The sequence below is a fragment of the Rutidosis leptorrhynchoides genome, chromosome 3 (assembly GCF_046630445.1).
Source record: "Rutidosis leptorrhynchoides isolate AG116_Rl617_1_P2 chromosome 3, CSIRO_AGI_Rlap_v1, whole genome shotgun sequence".
Classification (NCBI taxonomy): domain Eukaryota; kingdom Viridiplantae; phylum Streptophyta; class Magnoliopsida; order Asterales; family Asteraceae; genus Rutidosis; species Rutidosis leptorrhynchoides.
In genome coordinates, this window is record NC_092335.1 from 301,754,859 (window position 1) to 301,779,499 (window position 24,641).

A 24,641-nucleotide genomic window follows, 5' to 3' on the forward strand; every position below is an offset into this window, starting at 1 on the left:
AACTTGTGAATCAATCCACGAATCATTCCAATTTACATTTGACTCTTCATTATTATTAGGTGAGTCAATGGGACTTGTTCTAGAGGTAGACATCTATCACATAATATCAAAAACGTTAAGAGATTAATATATCACATAATATTCACATGTTAAAAATATATAGTTTCCAACAAAATTTGTTAAGCAATCATTTTTCAAGTAAACACGGTCGAAGTCCAGACTCACTAATGCATCCTAACAAACTCGATAAGACACACTAATGCAAAATTCTGGTTCTCTAAGACCAACGCTCTGATACCAACTGAAATGTCCCGTTCATATTGATTATAAACGTTCCATATTAATTGATTTCGTTACGAGGTTTTGACCTCTATATGAGACGTTGTCAAAGACTGCATTCATTTTTAAAACAACCATAACCTTTATTTTATCTATAAAGGTTTCAAAAGCATTACGTAGATTATCAAATAATGATAATCTAAAATATACTGTTTACACACAACCATTACATAATGGTTTACAATAGAAATATATTACATCGACATATGTTTCTTGAATGCAGTTTTTACACAATATCATACAAACATGGACTCCAAATCTTGTCCTTATTTTAGTATGCAACAGCGGAAGCTCTTAGTATTCACCTGAGAATAAACATGCTTTAAACATCAACAAAAATATTGGTGAGTTATAGGTTTAACCTATATATATATCAAATCGTAACAATAGACCACAAGATTTCATATTTCAATACGCATCCCATACATAGAGATAAAAATCATTCATATGGTGAACACCTGGTAACTGACATTAACAAGATGCATATATAAGAATATCCCCATCATTCCGGGACACCCTTCGGATATGATATAAATTTCGAAGTACTAAAGCATCCAGTACTTTGGATGGGGTTTGTTAGGCCCAATAGATCTATCTTTAGGATTCGCATCAATTAGGGTGTCTGTTCCCTAATTCTTAGATTACCAGACTTAATAAAAAGGGACATATTCGATTTCGATAATTCAACCATAGAATGTAGTTTCACGTACTTGTGTCTATTTTGTAAATCATTTATAAAACCTGCATGTATTCTCATCCCAAAAATATTAGATTTTAAAAGTGGGACTATGACTCACTTTCACAGATTTTTACTTCGTCGGGAAGTAAGACTTGGCCACTGGTCGATTCACGAACCTATAACAAATATGTACATATATATCAAAGTATATTCAAAATATATTTACAACACTTTTAATACATTTTGATGTTTTAAGTTTATTAAGTCAGCTGTCCTCGTTAGTAACCTACAACTAGTTGTCCAACGTTAGATGTACATAAAAAATTGATATATATTATCTTGAATCAATCCACGACCCAGTGTATACACGTATCAGGCTAGATCACAACTCAAAGTATATATATTTTTGGAATCAACCTCAACCCTGTATAGCTAACTCCCTCATTACTGCATATAGAGTATCTATGGTTGTTCCAAATACTATATACACATGGGTCGATATGATATGTCAAAACATTTGCATACGTGTCTATGGTATTCCAAGATTACATAATATATTAGAATACATGTATAATACAATATAAGTTAGCTAGAATATGATTAATATAGATTTGTTACCAATTTTCACTTTGCTACAACAAGAAAAATTATCCAATCTTGTTTTACCCATAACTTCTTCATTTTAAATCCGTTTTGAGTGAATAAAATTGCTATGGTTTCATATTGAACTCTTTTTCATGAATCTAAACAGAAAAAGTATAGGTTTATAGTCAAAAATATAAGTTACAAGTCGTTTTTGTAAAGGTAGTCATTTCAGTCGAAAGAACGACGTCTAGATGACCATTTTAGAAAACATACTTCCTCTTTGAGTTTAACCATGATTTTTGGATATAGCTTCATGTTCATAACAAAAATCATTTTCCCAGAAGAACAACTTTTAAATCAAAGTTTATCATAGTTTTTAATTAACTAACCTAAAACAGCCCGCGGTGTTACTACGACGGCGTATGTCCGGTTTTACAGTGTTCTTCGTGTTTCCAGGTTTTAAATCATTAAGTTAGCATATCATATAGATATAGAACATGTGTTTAGTTGATTTTAAAAGTCAAGTTAGAAGGATTAACTTTTATTTGCAAACAAGTTTAGAATTAACTAAACTATGTTCTAGTGATTACAAGTTTAAAACTTCGAATAAGATAGCTTTATATGTATGAATCGAATGATGTTATGAACATCATTACTACCTCAAGTTTTCTGGATAAAGCTACTGGAAATGAGAAAAATGGATCTAGCTTCAAAGGATCCTTGGATGGCTTGAAAGTTCTTGAAGCATAATCATGACACGAAAAACAAGTTCAAGTAAGATTTCCACTCGAAATAAGATTGTTATAGTTATAGAAATTGAATCAAAGTTAGAATATGAGTATTACCTTATATTAGAAATATATCTTACTGTAAATAAGAAAGATTTCTTGAGGTTGGATGATCACTCTACAAGATTGGAACTAAGCTAGCAAACTTGGAAGTATTCTTGATTTTATGAAACTAGAACTTGTAGAATTTATGAAGAACACTTAGAACTTGAAGATAGAACTTGAGAGAGATCAATTAGATGAAGAAAATTGAAGAATGAAAGTATTTGTAGGTGTTTTTGGTCGTTGGTGTATGGATTAGATATAAAGGATATGTAATTTTGTTTTCATGTAAATAAGTCATGAATGATTACTCATATTTTTGTAATTTTATGAGATATTTCATGCTAGTTTCCAAATGATGGTTCCTACATGTGTTAGGTGACTTAAATGGGCTGCTAAGAGCTGATCATTGGAGTGTATATACCAATAGTACATACATCTAAAAGCTGTGTATTGTACGAGTACGAATACGGGTGCATACGAGTAGAATTGTTGATGAAACTGAACGAGGATGTAATTGTAAGTATTTTTGTTAAGTAGAAGTATTTTGATAAGTGTTTTGAAGTCTTTAAAAAGTGTATGAATACATATTAAAACACTACATGTATATACATTTTAACTGAGTCGTTAAGTCATCGTTAGTCGTTACATGTAAGTGTTGTTTTGAAACCTTTAGGTTAACGATCTTGTTAAATGTTGTTAACCCATTATTTATTAAATCAAATGAGATGTTAAATTATTACATTATCATGATATCATGATGTATTAATATATCTTAATATGATATATATACATTAAATGTCGTTACAACGATAATCGTTACATATATGTCTCGTTTCAAAATCATTAAGTTAGTAGTCTTGTTTTTACATATGTAGTTCATTGTTAATATACTTAATGATATGTTTAATTATAATAATATCATGTTAACTATATATATATATATCCATATATATGTCATCATATAGTTTTTACATGTTTTAACGTTCGTGAATCGCCGGTCAACTTGGGTGGTCAATTGTCTATATGAGACCTATTTCAATTAATCAAGTCTTAACAAGTTTGATTGCTTAACATGTTGGAAACACTTAATCATGTAAATAAAAATTTCATTTAATATATATATAAAATATATAAACATGGAAAAGTTCGGGTCACTACACAAGGTTGGCCTCGGATCCACGAACCTCAAAAGAGTAGCCCTTAAAAAAAAATGCCCAAGTCCGGGTTTGAACCCGCGACCTCCCTCTAACCTGATAACATATCAAGCCAATGCTCTATTTGTTACTTTCTTGATTTAATACCCAATATAATTATTTTAACCCGTTTTCTGTTTCAAGCCCGAATTAGCTCAATCACACTTGGCCCAACACGAAACACAAGTATTCGGCCCAACAGGAAACACAGGTATTTGGCCCAACATACCCAATCTTTTAACATAGCTCAACTTATTTTGATAATTAAAAACAAAATATTGTGGTGGCCTGGGGTCGAACACAGGACCTTTTGGGTGCGTTTGATAAAACTGAATGATTTAGCACTGAATGATTCAGATCCTGAATGGTTCAGAAGCTCTGAATCAATATGATTCTGAATGAAAATCAGTGTTTGATACGAGTTCTGAATCAACCCTCTGAATAAGAGAAAATTACCATTTTAACCTTCTACTAAATAAATAAAATAAAATCTGTATTATTTTTTATGTATTAATATTTATTCATATCATATTATACTCGTATTATGGAGTATGGAGTATTATTTTACCAAAAAATCACACACAGAACTAGAAATCAGTTTACACTACACCTACCCGAATCACTCTCCCAATTTATCTTCTTTCTCACTTTACAACTACCCCATTCAATTCCTTCCATTTACACCTACCCCATTAAATATCTCATCAAAATATTCGGGATGAAGAAGAAGAGGCATGGATTTTTTTTTCAATATTCTACGGGAAAATTAATCTCATATCTTAATTCAATATCGAATCCGAATTTCGAAGTCAAACTTTGGAGTAAAAAGTCAACCGATTTGTTCTTCAACAAATTCGCAATTTATGTGATGTTTTTGGTTAATCTAATGATTTTCGAGCATTAAGAAGTGATTTTGAGAAGATTTCTTGTTGGAATCATGATCTAAAACTGTCCGAATATCATATTCAATTATCAATGAAATCACATGCTTAGCAGACTTGCGGGAAAAGTTTCTCATGCAATATCAGAACCTCTGCCGACACACATATACACACCTGTATGCTCACGAAATCCCAATGTACCGGGGAGAGAAAATTGAAAGCTTCATCATAAGGTACATGTTGGAATGTCAGAAAATCCCAGGACTCCCGAAAACACAGCAGATTTACGGATTTATAACATGCCTGGACAAGGATGCACACCCGTCGCTTGTCTCTAAACCCCGATGGAACATCCTGGGTACATTTGCAGATGATGTGACGGTAGCAAAGCAATACCAACACTCGGGGAGGGAGAGACAGGCTGGGTATCATCAGGAAGAGAAGAAAAGAGAAGATGAGGGGAGAAGCAACAGCAGGCATGAAAACAACAACAGCCACGGTAAAAGCCATGAAAACCACAACAACAGACGCAGTGAAAGCCATTACAAAAACAACAACAGTCACTGCAAAAGCCATGAAAACCATAGGCATGACAAGAGCAGTCAGAAACTATACGATAAAGGGTCCCTAATCGACATCATTTCCAAAACCCCAAGGGAGATACTGTTAACGGAACCCGTGAAGGCAAAGTTTACCCCTCTGGCACCACTAGAAAAATGGGACGGTCAAAAGTCAGACAAGTATGGTGAGTTCTATGAATACAATGGTCATGACACCAATGAATGTAAAACGTTAATACGTGAAATCATCGCTAAAATTAAGGCAGGCGAACTTAATCACTTGTTGTCAGGACGAAAGTTCAAAAAGGCTGATCCCAACAACACATTCAGTTGGCAAAAGGAAGACGGTAAGAAACGTGAGAAGGTGAAAGATAAAATTGTCATTAACATGATCAATGTTGAGAAGGACGATTTTGTACCTTAGAGCTTCTGGAAAGATGCTGCCATCACATTCCTGGGACTACCGCCACAATACTCTTGGGATAAATCGGTAGTCATTATCGGCCTGATAGATGGGTTCCCAATCAGCGAAATGTACACCGACACGGGAAGTGAAGTTGAGGTCTTATATGCTCATTGCCTTTCCCGGCTCCCAAAGTGTGTCGGAAGGAAGATGAGACAATCTAATGCCGTCATTTCTAGATTCAAGGGTTTCAATGAAGAACCCATAGGTAGGCTCAAGGCAACGGTCACGGTGGGTACTCAACCCTACCTCTGTAGCGAAGTCATCGACTTTTATGTTGTTAAATCTGTGACTGCTACAAACGTGATGTCTGTATATTGCCATGATAGAAGTTTGGGTTAGCGTCATCAACCCTACCTCCGTAGCGAAGTCATCGGTCTCGGTCACGGAGGGTACTCAACCCTACCTCCGTAGCGAAGTCATCAACCCTACCTCCGTAGCGAAGTCATCGGCCTTTTCAGGTTTTTATCTGAAACACTTGTCTTTTGTATTAAACATGTATCCTTACCTTTTATGTTTAATAATGCGTTCCAATATTACCATGATAGCTTAAGTAATCTGTATATTGCCATGATAGAAGTTTGGGTTAGCGTAATTATGTTAAATTAGTACGGTTATTGTTATTATGCTGAACTAGCAAGTCTGATATATTTGTATGCTAGCATCTTAAGGATTAACCAACCTAGGTTGTGATCAGGACTTGTCCACCTATATGAACTTAGCTACTTCATAGGATTAAGACCCCTGGTTATACTGTATCTGAAGATTCTATGAACTCGATATGGCCGGAGTTCCCGAGAGGTATTTAATGCGCTTTTAGGACACGAAACCTAGGAATTGAGACATGAATGACCTAGTATGCCTATTGACTGTTCTAAAGATACCTCTTAGGAGCTGTTAAGATCTAGCTAGTGTCCTGACTATATGATTCAAACCTATTGCATGTTCTTGTTTGATTGTTGCCCTAGGATTAAGTCATACCAACTGTCTAGGTACCTGTTAGGTTTCTATCTGCTTTACTTTCAGTATATCAATTTTAATGCTGTATAAAGTTTGTCTTGGTTTGATCTCATTAGTATGATGAAATGGTTGTTAGTTTTCATTTAAAGTTTTGTCAACTTAACCCGACGGACTCCTTCCGTTTGTGATCAGTGTTCAATCAACACGGCATGTTTTTATTCAGTTAACCAAACTGATAACGAGGGTTGGGATTAGAACTCAACTCACTAATAAACATAGTGCTTTACTAAGGGTAACCTCCAAGGTATTGTTACGTTTCAGTTATACAACCACGTGACATACTTTTCACTGCTCAACGAGAACTCTGAGAGTTTAGAGATAAGTAGGTCTGTGTAATTGGCTCATCCAACCAGATCTATACCATTTCAATCATAAGCTTTAATATCAACATAATTACCTTTCCCTAACCCAAACTGATATCTTGGTCAACATTTCCCTAATCTGCACACTCCGAACATCCTCCCACTTTATTTACTTTTCCGCAATTAGGATTTTAGCTTAAACCAACTACTATCTTTTATCCAGGTAATTTAAATAAAAGACAATTATCCACTTGATCTTCAATTCATTAAACCATTCTAAAGCACGACCCTAGGTTAACTTACACCTTCTACATTAGAAAGTTAAAAGTAAATTTAGGCCCCGTAAAATATAAATTAAACGACAACTTCTCTGTGCTATACCAAATTTGACGCCCTGTGACCTAATGACACCGCACGAACAAAACTGTCTGTTTTGGCTATATTAGGCCTCGTCGTCGAAATTTTGCTCCAGGTCCTGGGGAATGACATTCGGCTCGTCTCCCGGATTGACAGGGACGCTGTCCACCCGGATCTATGCCAGATCACCAAAAGCCATTGCGCTAGCAAACTCCATTACTGTTGTGTTGGTTAAATGTTGGTTAATGCACTAAACGATAAACTTAAGAATGATTAACCAAAAGAATATGTTTTGATGATGACACATACATATGCATACGTTATGACTGACATCTTAACATAAAACACCCAAGATCACTAATCCATACTTTATCTTACAAATGACTAAGTCAAACATAGGCTAAAGAATAAAATTAAAAGTTCAGTTAAACACACGGTCGAGGTACGGTCGACCGCATAGTCAACCGTGAAATGCCAAACTGAATTGCAATGCAGTGCGACCGCAGTTATCTCTGTGACGACCCAGAAATTTCCGACCAAATTTAAACTTGATCTTTATTTGATTTCGACACGATAAGCAAAGTCTATTTAATTGAATCACAAAATCTTTAAACTGTTTACATGGATACACTTAAGTCTTTAACCATCCTCGACGATTCACGAACAATTGTGTGTGTATATATATTATATATATATATATATATATATATATATATATATATATATATATATATATATATATAAATATAAGTGTATATATAATATTTTAAATTAATAAAGTACACTTTAAGAATCAAGAAATAAAATGTAAAATAATATAATTAAGTTGTTATTGAAATGAATATATATATGATTTCTATATATATATATATATTGTAATTTAAATATCTAATATATGTTATTATATATATATTACATTATTAATAATATGTAATATTAATAACTAATATAACAAGTTTAATTACAAATTAATTTATAATTGTTATAATAATATTATTATTACTTTTAATAGTTATATCAATATTAGTATTATTACTATGATTAATATAACTATATGATATATAGATATGAAAATTGATATTGTTATATTATTAATATTACTACTAGTATTATTATCATTAATAATACTAACATTAGTATTATTATTATTATTAGCATCATTAATACAATTATTATTATTATTATTATCATTATTAGATAATATTATTACTATTATTATTATTTTTATTGTTATTATACATTATTATTATCATTATTATAGTTATTAGAAAATAACATAAATTAATTATTATTATCATTAATATTATTATTATTATTATTATTATTATTATTATTATTATTATTATTATTATTATTATTATTATTATTATTATTATTATTATTATCATTTTTATGATTTTTATGATGATGATGATGATTATTATTATTATTATTATTATTATTATTATTATTATTATTATTATTATTATTATTATTATTATTATAATTATTATTATTATTATTAATATATTTACTAATTAATAATATTAATAAAAATCATACGTACGAAATTGGAATCAAACACAGTTTTATATCCTAATCAAATTGTAATTGACATGTACCTTATGTATCTGATTGTTGAAATTAACTCACAAATTGGTACGATTCTGTTAGATTTTGTTATCTGGGTTTTTCTTTATTTAAAACTGTCTGCTTCAAACAAATTCTTTTGTCGACTCAATTTGATATAAAACAAATTGATTATTTAGAGTTGTTAGCACATTCAAACAATTGCATATCCTCAATATCAATTATCACTTACAGTTGAGTCAATTGAATTATTTTTAAAACGAAAATAGAAGGCTGAAACTAGTCGACCCTGTTCTTGAGCTATTTTCTTAAAAGATTTAATTCGACTTCAATTTCAAAATGTATTAATGCAAAGTTGTTAGGAATCGATCACTTAAACTTTATGAAAAATCTCAAATCCCAATTCCTATCAACGAATTTAAATTTTGGAGTCAAACTTTTATTTTTAAAAGTCAAACAAAATGTTCTTGATAAAATTCAAACTTGTTGTTATGTTTTAAGTGAAATTAAGGATTTATAACGATTCTAGGAAAGTTTTCAAAGGTATCTTGTGTAGGAATCATGAACTGAAATCGAAATCAAGGATTGAGTTACAAAGTGTTCTTCACGGTTATACACAGGGATTTAAATTCGATTTGTTTCTTACTGTTAAGGGTATACAATCACAAGGTATATCAATTATATTTAGTTTATGAATCCAAAAACCTAGTTATGTATTGACTTTGTCTTCTAGTCGACTGAAATTTGTGGAAGAAGAACATGAATTAGGAAATAAAAGATATATACAGTTTATAATTAATTGAAAGGGATTTAAATCAGAAAGACGGGTTAGCTCAGCTGGTTTGGTGTGGTGTTGGGTTAACGAGAGGTTATGGGTTCGAGTCTGGTTCGTGGCATAAAATTTTTTAAAAGCCTTGGAAGGTAGTTTATCTATATCAAAAATATTATTATTATTATTATTATTTATCATTTATTGTTATCATTATTATTATTATTATCATTGATTATTGTTATTATTATGATAATTGTTATCATTTCCTAAGTATTAGAAGTAATAAATATTACTTTCATTTATCTAAGTAATAATATTATCATTATAGTTCTTACTAAGTATTATTACTATTATTATAGTTATTATTATTATTACTAGTATTAGTATTATCATTATTATTATTGTTAGTATTATATTTATTGTATTATTATGATTATTAGCATTAATATGATTATGAACATGTTAACTACATTCATGTTACGAAATTAATAATAAAAGTGATGTGATAAAAATTATGGAAAATGATTATAATTATAGGAATACATGTTCAATTATGAAAACGATTACAAATTTAAGTTATAGAAACTATAGTCATAAGTTTAAAAAATTAAAAATTAAACAAGAAGCTTATGATAAATCAGATTATTATTATTAACACTATTATTATTATCATTATATTATTAAAGTAAATTATCTTTTTATTTAAAACTACCATTTATACTAAAATAAACATTATTACTACTATTATTACAATTATTACTATCATTATTATTATCATACTTACCATTATTAGTATTATGACAAATAGATATTTTTTTTATACATTACAATAATATTAATATTACATATCACTATATTCTTATTAAAATGATAGTAACTAAGCTATATATATAAAATGTAACAATTAATATATAAACGTATGTTGTCATCATATATAAATCCTAATATAAAATTTTATTATTAACATGATATAAAGAATGATAAATATTAGTTATGTAAAATATATGAATTAAATATATTTAAATTATTTAAATAACATATAAGATAACTAGTATATTATTAATAATAATATATATAAATTTGTTCAATTACGATTATATCTTTTAATATATATACGAATGATATAGGTTCGTGAATTCGAGGCCAACATTGCACTTGTTCAATGCCATCATATGTATTTTTACTACAAAATAAAATATTGTGAGTTACATTACTCCCTTTTATTATATTTTTGGGACTGAGAACACATGCGCTGCTTTTATAAATGTTTTACGAAATAGACACAAGTAATCGAAACTACATTCTATGGTTGGATTATCGAAATCCAATATGCCCCTTTTTAGCTTGGTAGCCTAAGAATTGGTGTTTATTATAATTTCCACCAATTGACGCGAATCCTAAAGATAGATCTATCGGGCCCAACAAGCCCCATTCGGGTTACGGATGCTTTAGTACTTCGATTTATCATGTCCGATGAGAGTCCTGGAATGATGGGGATATTCTATATGCATCTTGTTAAGGTCGGTTACCAGGTGTTACCATATGAATGATTTTTAATTCACGGGTTACGCGTGTTATTTTGTACTCGGGTTACGTGTACAATTAAATATCTAGAAATCTTGTGGTCTATTAAAATAATGATAATGATTGTTTATGATAAAATAATGAACTCACCAACCTTTTGGTTGACACTTGAAAGCATGTTTATTCTCAGGTATGAAAGAAATCTTCCACTGTGCATTTGCTCATTTTATAGATATTACTTGGAGTCATTCATGACATATTTCAAAAGACGTTGCATTCGAGTCGTTGAGTTCATCAAGATTATTATTAAGTCAAATATAGTTGTATATATTATGAAATTGTATGCATGCTGTCAACTTTCAATGTAATGAAAGTTTGTCTTTTAAAAATGAAACCAATGTTTGTAAAATGTATCATATAGAGGTCAAGTACCTCGCGATGTAATCATATGTTATTGTATTCATCCTTATGGATTAGGATGGGTCTTTACATGTGGTATCAGAGTGGTGGTCTTAGCGAACCAGGTCTGCATTAGTGTGTCTAACTGATAGTTGTTAGGATGCATTAGTGAGTCTGGACTTCGAACGGGTCTACATGTCAAAAGTTTTGCTTATCATTTTTGTCAGAAATTGACTGCTTATCATTCTTAGTCTAGACACGTCTTACTGCATTAATTGCATGAATAGTGTATAGACAAAATTCGTATCTTAACGTATCTGCTAATTCATATCTTAGCGTATCTGCTAATGTAAACTTTACCTGACATATTTCGTAAATTCCTCCGATAGTCGGAAAATCATTTCATATCGAAAAATCCTTTATTCAATCGTACGAAATAGAATTCGTCATTAGTTCAAGTCCCTCGGATTCCGAAATGGAATCCCACTCAAGCTCCAAAGCAGTGTGACCAGAATGGATTAACCAATCAGCCATCATCTATTCGGGATGAATTGGGGATGGGTTCCTAGCCTCCTCAATCATTGGAGACAAGAAGAAGGCGATCCTTTCCATTTACCACATTGCCCTCTTGGCAATGAATCTGAAGTACTTACCGGCGAACCAGTTCATAATACCATTTTCTCTCTCATCTCCAGAGTATCTCGTCACGATTATATACTATACCAAATTCTAGATCTTATTTATCCGCTCGTCCGAACCGACTAGAAGAAGTTAACGAGCTTCGCGCTCGGGTAGTGGCTTTAGAGAATATGGTGCAAAGGTTACAAACACCAGCAGCAGCACAGGCAGCATAACCAGTACCATCATCAGCAACACCAACAGTACCATCACCACCCCCAACAGCAACATCCACCTCCCACACTTCAACATCACAACCTATATCCCACGAGCACCAGTGTCATACGCATTATAGATACCAAGGAATACCAACAACAATAAACGATGAAGTATTGATTCATAACCTCATTGGAGAAACACTCTGCGGCGATTAAGTAACCTCCAAAGTCTTAGAGATTATCTATTCTAGCCCTAACCAAAAATCAGTTGAGTGAACCAAAATGATAGAAGGAAGAGTAGAAACCCTGACAAGAATGGTGTGTGATTTACAAGCTAGACTTGTTTTACCAACAGCATCAAATAGTACCGTAGCATCACCAGCACAGTTAGTGCCTTCAACATCGTCAAAATCAGCAGCACCTATAACATCACAAACTCCGTCAGTTCAAAAATCAATGTGGACATCTTTACGAATCAACAACGAGTATAATGTATCAACGAGTTATGAAGTATTAACTCTTTTCCACCGAAAGATTTATATGTATATTCTATATATATATAAATTTTTAAACCATAATAAATCTTTCCGTACTAAGCTATTATGTGTGAATCTTAACTACTCGGTTAATTCATATTACAAATATGCAATGATGTACGTCCTTCGTCCGCAACTTAACCATCGTTAATTACAATCTCTGTCTTAATTCAATAAATACCAACTCATAATAAATCAAGTGTATTATTCGAATATATGTTTGATTTTACACTTTCATCATCGATGGTACTCGAAACTTTTCAGATAACATCATTCGTACCTTGCGAAGTTCACAAGGATTCCACAAATACCAACATCATGCATCAATAAATAACAAAGTATTGATTATAATTTCAATCACATTGAAGAAATACTCCGTAAAAGTTATGTAATTTCTAAAGTTTAGGGATTATTCAATTCTAGTTTCAACCGTAAACCAAATGAGTTTAATCTAATATTAACTCATTAAATCTATGTTACATCTGAAGAAATTATACATATATATATTTTTTCATAAAGACTGTAATAAAAATTCTTTTGTACAAAATATTAATTGTAAAAATTTTTAACGGGTAGGTAATACCCGAGAGATATAAATACACAATTAATATGTTACATTCTTCGAATTTGATTCAGCAAACATCGACTATACTCACAACAACATACATTCTTTTATAGAAATCAAAATAACCATACTCATTCAAATCCAATTATATATTCTGATTTTGAAATCTCATAATTCAATTCGAGATATAACCGAAATCATTACTCTTAGATTCCTACAGTTTTCAAAGCTATACTTTGATTTCAAAACTGTGCTAGGACATCATTTCTATACATAGAGTCTAGAAAAATATTCGTATCATTCAAAATTCTAGAACAAAATATGTGTATTGACGATACAATCTGTGTTCAAACCCTTCGAAATTCCTGAAGACACTTCAAACAATGAACAATCGAGATGATGATTCAACCACATGTTACCCACAGTCTTGTACCAGAAAAACCCTCGAAACCAAAGTCATAGTTTAACATGTATCTGTGTCAGACCCTTTGGCATTTATTAGCAAAAAAAAAAAAAAAAACTTTGCGATTCCTTTTCAAATTAGTCAGTTTTGTCACAGCTTCAGCAAATCAACTTCGATTTTCATCCGGAGTAGTCTTATTATAACCCTGACATATACGATTACCCTGTTGTTACCGGAGAACCTTTTATATTCCACCACATTATCAGCAGATGTACCAGCAACTTCATTACCCTTTGACTTTAGCCTCTCCGAAAAGTCATTATATTTATTCATTAAAACCCTATCATATACTCATCCGCATCTTGTAACAAGAATTGTCATATCAATTACCAGGAATCATCAATCAGTATTTTGAAATCTCGCAGCATTTCTACTTCAACAGTTATATATATACATATAACGTGTATCTCCAAAAACTTCATACTTCGAATGTGAAGTTTCTGAAAAACACCCCAATCTACGATTTTGTTCTTTGAAGTTTTGGAAAAGCTGAATGAAGCAGCAGAAACTGTAGACAACCGTAATAGTCAAAAGATTGATGATAAAGAATAGTGTGTTGGCAAAGCTCAGAAAAAGAGAAGGTTTGGAACTGGAAAACCGATTTAGCAAACTATGAAGGAGGCTGTGGACAAATCATAAGGATGAAATCTACCTTCAAAGAATCTAAATGATTCAGTGTCTGCTGAAATCCTTAGCAAATACCTTGCTCCTGACTCTAAACCCTTGCGGACAATATTCTTCATCATCCTCTGATATTAGAAATTCTAAGATATCATCATATATTTCATTATAAATATCCTCCATATTTCTGAAGATATTTCCATAATTATTGTTATCCGAAATTATTTACCTCTTCGCGCTATCTATAAAGAAACTATTTTAGTTTCTAAATTCGAAAACCTTCAAAGTTTAAAAATATGAATGCATTTGAAGTAGTGTTGGGAACTGAAGCATGAGTTAGTATAATATAATGACACTTGATCAATGTGATTATATTACAGTAAGTCATGCTGAGTTTCTAAATGTGTGACAACCCGGAAATTTCCGATCAAATTTAAACTTTAATCTTTATATGATTTCGACATGATGAGCAAAGTATGTTAAATCGTGTTTCTAAATTTTTGAATAGTTTCCATGGATTCAGTTAACCTTTGACAATACCCGATGATTCACGAACAATTAATTGTAAATAGTTATGTGTGTATATATTTATATATAAATAATAAGTGGAAATATAATTTGAAATATTATATGTTATTAAAAATAATTATGTGAAATAAAAATAAAAATATGATAATATGATAACTATTATTTAAAATATATCGATATATATAAATAAAGTATATTAAGTATATATTTTGTGATTTATTTAGTAAACGACTATAACGCTCAATTTTCATTCGATGGTTATTTAAGCGAGCTAAATTCAAACTTATTTTGTTTTAAAATAAACGGTGATCCAAAAATGAGTTCTATAAATTATAGACTTATTAAAAGTGTATTTAGGAGCTGTTTGTTAAATTTTAAGAACTTTTTATATTTACCCAAAAATGAGAGGGACAGTTGATGTAATTTTTATTTAATAAATAAATGATCGAATTTTATATCATAATGACCAAAATAAATAATTATAGTTAATTTAAAAATATGAGATTTTTTTGTAGACTTTTATCCACCACTGATTTAACAACCGGGTACGATATTATATCCTAAAATAGTGTCGGCAGAATAATTTAAGGATTTCTTTAATTACTACACGTTTATTTTCTTTACACTTTTATATTATAAATTACTGTTTCCTTTTTAGACATTATTAAGATCTATATGTTGAGTGTGCTTGCCATTATTGGTTTCCTGGAAACTTATCTAACATAAATATATACATGGAGTATTACATAAGCATAGGATATAAATATATGTTCCATCATCTTTCTCAATCCATCCGACACCACCCCATAATTCACCACCGGCCATCACCAAGAACTCTAAACCCACTACTCGATCACCATCTTATTCGACTTCTAGCTACTACTAGGTGTTTCATATTATGATAATCGAAGCTCAACCGAGACAAAATTTAAACCATAACGGATCACCATACCACAAACCACCATGTTCGATATCCACTACTACTGTCCTTGTTTTTCTGCACCCAATCAAACTTATAAATATATACATATTCATATATCGAACAACCACAACACAAACCCAAAACCGCCCGTGTAACCCCCATTCTCGCTATTATTTTCTGATGTACTTTCTTCTTGTTTAAAAGCGTCACCTGCACCTGCTTTTGCAACTATTGCTGTCCAAAACAATCGATCTAAAACACCACCCAATGATGCTGCTACGCTACTACTATACTGTCATGCTACGGCTGCTGTTACACTTCTATTTTTCTATCGTGAACCACCACACCAATCCACCATCATCTTTCATCTTCAACCATCGACTACAATCTCTTCCATCACCTCAATATAACCCGCCACATAACCACCCGTCACCTTTCTCTTTTATTTCCTTTCCTTCTAATATTTTTTTTTCTGTTTCTTATCGAAAAGCAAAGCACCACCCATCGACCCTTCAAAGAACCATCACCTCATCACCACTTCAATTTGTCACCCATTAAAACCCATCAAACACCACCGTCACTTCCCTGCAACATGGCTATTGTTTCGTAAACCTCCATTTTTTTTACAACCTGGAAATTTATAAAGTATGCTCTACGTTTTTTTTTTGCTGAGGGGAATGCACATCGTAGATTCCATTTAATTAATTTGGTACTTACTCCTGGTGGGTTATAAAAAGAAAAAGCATGAGAACCAACTAGTAGTTCTATTATTTAATAAATTTCCTTTTAAAAGTGTTGACCAAACTTTTTCACATGCACTGTTTTAATAACTGTTTTGCAATATTTATATGCGTGAGTTCATTTGATTCCCTTTTACTCTTTATATTTTTGGGACTAAGAATACATGCGCTGTTTTTACAACTGCTTTATTAAATGCTTTTGAAATACATTTTGAACTGTGAATACATAAAATGCTTTAATAAATGTTTGAAGAGATAGACACAAGCAAAACATTCCTCGAATGAATTATGTGGATGTGATAATTGCCACCATTGAATTATGTAGACGTAATAATTGCCACAATTGTTATGAATATTTTCCCCCTGATTATTATTGCTTGCTAACCTAAGAATTAGGGAACATCACTAATTTTGAGAATTAGTGCACGCCTAATTGACGCGAATCCTAACGGTAGCTACCGGGTTTAACACCCCCACCCAGAATGTTCACTAGACGGAAGGGCTAGTGGGCGTGGTGTTTAGTACTTCGAAGTTTATATGATTATTATACAGACGAGATGTTTTGTTTTGGGGATATTATTATGCGCATTATATGTTAAAGTCGGTTACCAAGCCAAGCTATGAAAGAAATTAAAAGTGAATGTTATGTATCGAGAGAATGATTTTATACACAGGTTATGTGTATGTTATTTTTTTTGCACGAGATATGTGTACGGTTACTAAGATTTATGAAAGATGATTTCATACACGTGAAAGGTGTACTGTATTTAAAAGATATCGCATATACATTACAGGTGGGTATAGGATTCAGGCCCATTTGTACCATGCAGCATTTAAATCTTGTGGTCTATCAAAATGATGAATTTTATTATTTTATGATAAACCTATGAACTCACCAACCTTTTGGTTGACACTTGAAAGCATGTTTATTCTCAGGTATGAAAGAAATCTTCCGCTGTGCATTTGCTCATATTAGAGATATTACTTGCAGTCCTTCATGACAAATTTCAAAAGACGTTGCATTCGAGTTGTCGAGTTCATCAAGATTATTATTAAGTCAATTATAGTTGGAGGTATTATGAAATAGTATGCTTGCCATCAACTTTCGATGTAAAGAAAGTTTGTCTTTTAAAAACGAATGCAATGTTTGTAAAATGTATCATATAGAGGTCAATTACCTCGCGATGTAATCAACTATTGCGAATCGTTTATATTGTATATGAATGGGGAATTTCAGTTGGTATCAGAGCGGTGGTCTTAGCGAACTAGGTCTTGCATTAGTGTGTCTAACTAATAGTTGTTTAGATGCATTAGTGAGTCTGGACTTCGACCGTGTCTGCATGTCAAACGTTTTGCTTATCATTTCTTGTTGAAAATTACCTACTTATCATTCTTAGTCTAGACACGTTTTACTGCATTGACTGCATGAATAGTGTATAGACAAAATTTATATCTTAGCCTATATGCTACTGTAGACTTTGCCTGACAGCTTCCGTAGATTCCTCCGTAACTTATGGGATTTTAGTATTATATATGCATATGTAAATTATGTATTGCAGGGTACTAATCTACATCCTATAATCTATTTCTTATCGAAAATCCTTCATCTGATCGTACAAGATGAATCCCTCAACCAGTTCAAATTCCTCGGATTCTGACAGCTATTCCGATATGGAGTTTCACCTAAGCTCTGAAAGCAGTGTCATCAGAATGAATCAACCAATCATCTATCCCCAATTCATCTGATGGGTTCATAGTCGAATTAATCAATTTAGACGCGCAGAAGGAGATCCCTTCCAGTATCTCGCCACGACTATATCATAAATCAGATTCTAAACCTTATTCATTCGCTCGTTTCGACCGATAATCATCCCGGAATAATAGAGGAAGTCAACGAACTTCGCGCTCGAGTAATCAATTTGGAGAATATGGTGCATAATTTACCAGCTTCAGCAACATCAACGGCACCAACAGTACCATCAACATCAATACCAGTACCACCAACAACCTAAGTTCAACATCTCACACCTCAACATCTCATTATGTACCTCGAGCATAATCATCAATCAGCGAATCGTTCTACATCATTTATCTTAGTTCGACATGACGATTATGTAATCTCTAATGTTTTAGAGATTATATATTCTTGTTCTAACGGTAAATCAAATGAGTTTAATATCATATTGACTCATTAAATCCATGATTACATCTGAAGAAAATATATATGTATATATATTTTTTCATAAACACTGTAATTAAAAATTTTTTCGTACAAACTGTTAATAGTGAAAATATCTTAACGGGTAGGTAATACCCGAGGAATATTTAGATTTCACATTAATAAGTACACTGTACATTCTTTCAAATCTAATTCAACAGTCATTTACTATCCTATTTTCAACCACCGATATACGTATCCGTTCACCGTAGAATAACCTTTTTCATTCAATTTCATATTTGGATTTTGATCTATCAGAATCCAGCAAGTGGCATAATGAAGAAAACATTGGAAAAAAATAAAATCTGTTAGAAATAAACAAATTAACTATGATGAAAATTTTGTTAAGAATCCACGCTAACATTTCCTAGCTAACTGTTCCTAGCTAACTGGTTACATTTTTATTTATCGAAATTTATTTATCGCAATTTATATTCTCGCAATTTTATTTATCGTCATTTAATTTCTGTTATTTAATTTGCGCACTTTATTTATCGTCATTTAAATACTGTTATTTATGCATTTAAATATCGGGACACGTATACAAGGTTTTGACATATCATATCGACGCATCTATATATATTATTTGGAATAACCATAGACACTCTATATGCAGTAATGCTGGATTTAGCTATACAAGGTTGAGGTTGATTCTACAATAATATATATACTTTGAGTTGTGATCGAGTCTGAGACATGTACACGGGTCACGACACGTATTAATTAATTCGAATATTATATATTGCTAACTGTGGACTATCAACTGAGGACTACCAACATTGAACAATTAAAATGAATTAAAATATTGATTATAACATATGAAACTAAACAATTCTTCAAGTTTGCCACTTGATTTCATCCTAAACTTCATTTGTATCTTGACGATTACGATCTGCGTTCAAACCTTTCATGATTCTTGAAAACACCTCAAGCAAGAGAATGAACCAACCGCACTTCATCTACGGAAGGAAAGATTTATGCATATAGCTATGCACCTGAAAAACTCTCGGGAACTGAGTAAACATTTAACACGTAGCTGTGCTAACTCCTTTAGCGTTATTATTACCGAAAATAACTTTTCAATTTCTTTCCAAATTAGCCAAATTTGTCATAGCTTCAACAAGTCAACTTCGACTTTTCGTTCGAACAACCTTATTATAACCTTGATATATATGTGTGCTCTTTTATTGTTACCAGAGAACCTTTTATATTCCACCATATTACCCTCAGTGTTTAATCATCTAAAAACACAATTCTCTTGAAACCACCTCGGATTGATAACCGATGATTTAGGTATGGTAGGATTAAATGCAGAGGAAACAGAAAAATTGTAGATGGTCTAAACGGCCAAAAGTTTGATGATAAAGAATAGTATGTTGGAAAAGCTCAGAAAAGTTGGAACAGGAAAATGGATTGAGCTAACCACGAAGGAGACCAAAAACAAATACAAGGACCATACCATATATTCAAAGAATCCAGGTAATTCTGGATCCGATGAAACCTTCAACGAATATCTTGCTCCGTACTCATGTTAAAATCTTGCGGAAAATCTTTCTTCATCAACCATCGAACTTAGAAATTCCAAAATATCATCATAAATATCTTCGATATTTCTAAGGATATTTTCATAAATATTCTCGTCTGAAATTATATACCTCTTCGTGCTTCCTGTGTTTCATTATATTGGAAACTTCTGTAAAATCTAAGTTTAATTTATGAATGAATTCTGGAGAAATGTAAGGAAATTGATGCATGAGTTAGTATAATATAATGACACTTGATCAACGTAATTATATTACAGTAAGTCATGCTGAGTTTCTAATGGGACATGATGATTCACAGACCATAACGTCATCACGTGCCATGTTACATAACTCTTTCATTCTGCTTAACTTCTGAACATATCAAGAAAGTATATTCTCGATAGTTCTATTCTCAGTGATTATGGTAATTTGACAAATCAAATCGTGCTATTACGTTCTTTCTTGTTTAGAACATTAAGTTCATTCAAAGTTCCATACTTACGAATTCTGGATAGTTACTCGCTTTACTAGAGATCGAGAAGATAATAAAAAGGCAAAGAGCTCCAAAATATAAGTGAAAATATAAAGCCCAATAACAACACGGAAGTTACAAACTATGGATATACGAATAGCAATATAAAGACACGGTGGAATTAAGAATAGTATCACCCCAAGGTAATAGTAGAAGTAAACAGATTTTTCTGGTGGAAGATTGAAAAGAAGGATAACATAAATAATAATCAGGAAAAATATCAAGGATTAGAACGGGATTAAGCATTTTCACAATCTTTTAGATGTATGAACTAAGAAAGAAAGTATAGGAATGGTGAACATAATGGAATGGAAAAAGTTTAATTTATAATGGAAATATCAGACAGAGTAATCGAGGCAGATCACCGTATTTAATTATAGAGATCTTAACTTCTTTATTCGCCAAAGAATCAAATCTTTTAGATTTCGAAGATTTCCTCTAAATCCCTTAAACTTCAGAAATCAACCCTATCTGCGTCAAAAGATATGACGAAACTTTATTTCTATCATTTCACTCTTTTGTGTTAGCTTCACTCGTACTCTTCGAGTAATCGAATTGTCTTATTCATATTACTCAACGGTGATAAAATTCTATTTATCAACTCATATTCGTCATGAAAATATTTTTATTGTTAGCCATGACCACCTCACTCAAATTTCGGGACGAAATTTCTTTAACGGGTAGGTACTGTGACGAACCGAAAATTTCCGATCAAATTTAAACTTTAATCTTTATATGATTTCGACATGATGAGCAAAGTATGTTAAACCGTGTTTCAAAATTTTTGAATAGTTTACATGGATTCAGTTAACCTTTGATAATACCCGACGATTCATGAAAAATTAATTGTAAATAGTTATGTGTGTATATATTTATATATAAATAATAAGTGGAAATATAATTTGAAATATTATATGTTATTAAAAAGAATTATGTGAAATAAAAATAAAAATATGATAATATGATAACTATTAGTTAAAATATATCTATGTATATAAATAAAGTATATTAAGTATATATTTTGTGATTTATTTAGTAAACGACTATAACGCTCAATTTTCATTCGATGGTTATTTAAGCGAGTTAAATTCAAACTTATTTTGTTTTAAAATAAACGGTGATCCAAAAATGAGTTCTATAAATTATAGACTTATTAAAAATGTATTTAGGAGTTGTTTGTTAAATTTTAAGAACTTTTTATATTTACCCAAAAATAAGAGGGATAGTTGATGTAATTTTTATTTAATAAATAAATGATCGAATTTTATATCATAATGACCAAAATAAATAATTATAGTTAATTTAAAAATATGAGATTTTTCTGAAGACTTTTAACCACCACTAATTTAACAACCGGGTACGATATTATATCCTAAAATAGTGTCGGCAGAATAATTTGAGGATTTCTTTAATTGCTACACGTTTATTTTCTTTACACTTTTATATTATAAATTACTGTTTCCTTTTTAGACATTATTAAGATCTATATGTTGAGTGTGCTTGCCATTATTGGTTTCCTGGAAACTTATCTAACATAAATATATACATGGAGTATTACATAAGCATAGGATATAAATATATGTTCCATCATCTTTCCCGATCCATCCGACACCACCCCATAATTCACCACCGGCCATCACCAAGAACTCTAAACCCACTACTCGATCACCATCTTATTTGACTTCTAGCTACTACTACGTGTTTCATATTATGTTAATCGAAGCTCAACCGAGACAAAATTTAAACCATAACGGATCACCAACCCACAAACCACCATGTTCGATATCCACTACTACTCTCCTTGTTTTTGTGGACCCAATCAAACTTATAAATATATACATATTCATATATCGAACAACCACAACACAAACCCAAAACTGCCCGTGTAACCACCATTCTCGCTATTATTTTCTGATGTACTTTCTTCTTGTTTAAAAGCGTCACTTCAACTGCTTTTGCAACTATTTCTATCCAAAACAATCGATCCAAAACACCATCCAATGATGCTGCTACGCTACTACTATACTGTCGTGCTACGGTTGCTGTTACACTTCTATTTTTCTGTCGTGAACCACCACACCAATCCACCATCATCCTTCATCTTCAACCATCTACTGCAATCTCTTCCATCACCTCAATATAAACCGCCACATAACCACCCGTCACCTTTCTCTTTTATTTCCTTTCCTTCTAATATTTTTTTTTCTGTTTCTTATCGAAAAGCAAAGCACCACCCATCGACCCTTCAAAGAACCATCACCTCATCACCACTTCAATTTGTGACCCATTAAAACCCATCAAACACCACCGTCACTTCCCTGCAACATGGCTTTTGTTTCATAAACCACCATTTTTTCTACAACCTGGAAATTTATAAAGTATGCTCCACGTTTTTTTGCTGAGGGGAATGCACATCGTAGATTCCATTTAATTAATTTGGTACTTACTCCTGGTGGGTTATAAAAAGAAAAAGCATGAGAACCAACTAGTAGTTCTATTATTTAATAAATTTCCTATTAAAAGTGCAAACCAAACTTTTTCACATGCACTGTTTTAATAACTGTTTTGCAATATTTATATGCGTGAGTTCATTTGATTCACTTTTACTCTTTATATTTTTGGGACTGAGAATACATGCACTGTTTTTACAACTGCTTTATTAAATGCTTTTGAAATACATTTTGAACTGCGAATACATGAAATGCTTTTATAAATGTTTGACGAGATAGACACAAGAAAAATATTCCTCGAATGAATTATGTGGACGTGATAATTGCCACCATAGAATTATGTGGACGTGATAATTGCCACAATTGTTATGAATATTTTTCCCCTGATTATTATTGCTTGGTAACCTAAGAATTAGGGAACATCACTAATTTTGAGAATTAGTGCACGCCTAATTGACGCGAATCCTAAAGGTAGCTACCGGGTTTAACACCCCCACCCAGAATGTTCACTAGATGGAAGGGCTAGTGGGCGTGGTGTTTAGTACTTCAAAGTTTATATGATTATTATACAGACGAGATGTTCTGTTTTGGGGATATTATTATGCGCATTATATGTTAAGGTCGGTTACCAAGCCAAGCTATGAAAGAAATGAAAAGTGAATGTTATGTATCGAGAGAATGATTTTATACACAGGTTATGTGTATGTTATTTTTGTGTACGAGATATGTGTACGGTTACTAAGATTTATGAAAGATGATTTTGTACACGAGAAAGGTGTACTGTATTTAAAAGATATCGCATGTACATTACAGGTGGGTATAGGATTCGTGCCCATTTGTACCATGCAGCATTTAAATCTTGTGGTCTATCAAAATGATGAATTTTATTGTTTTATGATAAACCTATGAACTCACCAACCTTTTGGTTGACACTTGAAAGCATGTTTATTCTCAGGTATGAAAGAAATCTTCCGCTGTGCATTTGCTCATATTAGAGATATTACTTGGAGTCCTTCATGACATATTTCAAAAGACGTTGCATTCGAGTCATCGAGTTCATCAAGATTATTATTAAGTCAATTATAGTTGGAGGTATTTGAAATAGTATGCTTGCCGTCAACTTTCGATGTAAAGAAAGTTTGTCTTTTAAAAAACGAATGCAATGTTTGTAAAATGTATCATATAGAGGTCAATTACCTCGCGATGTAATCAACTATTGCGAATCGTTTAT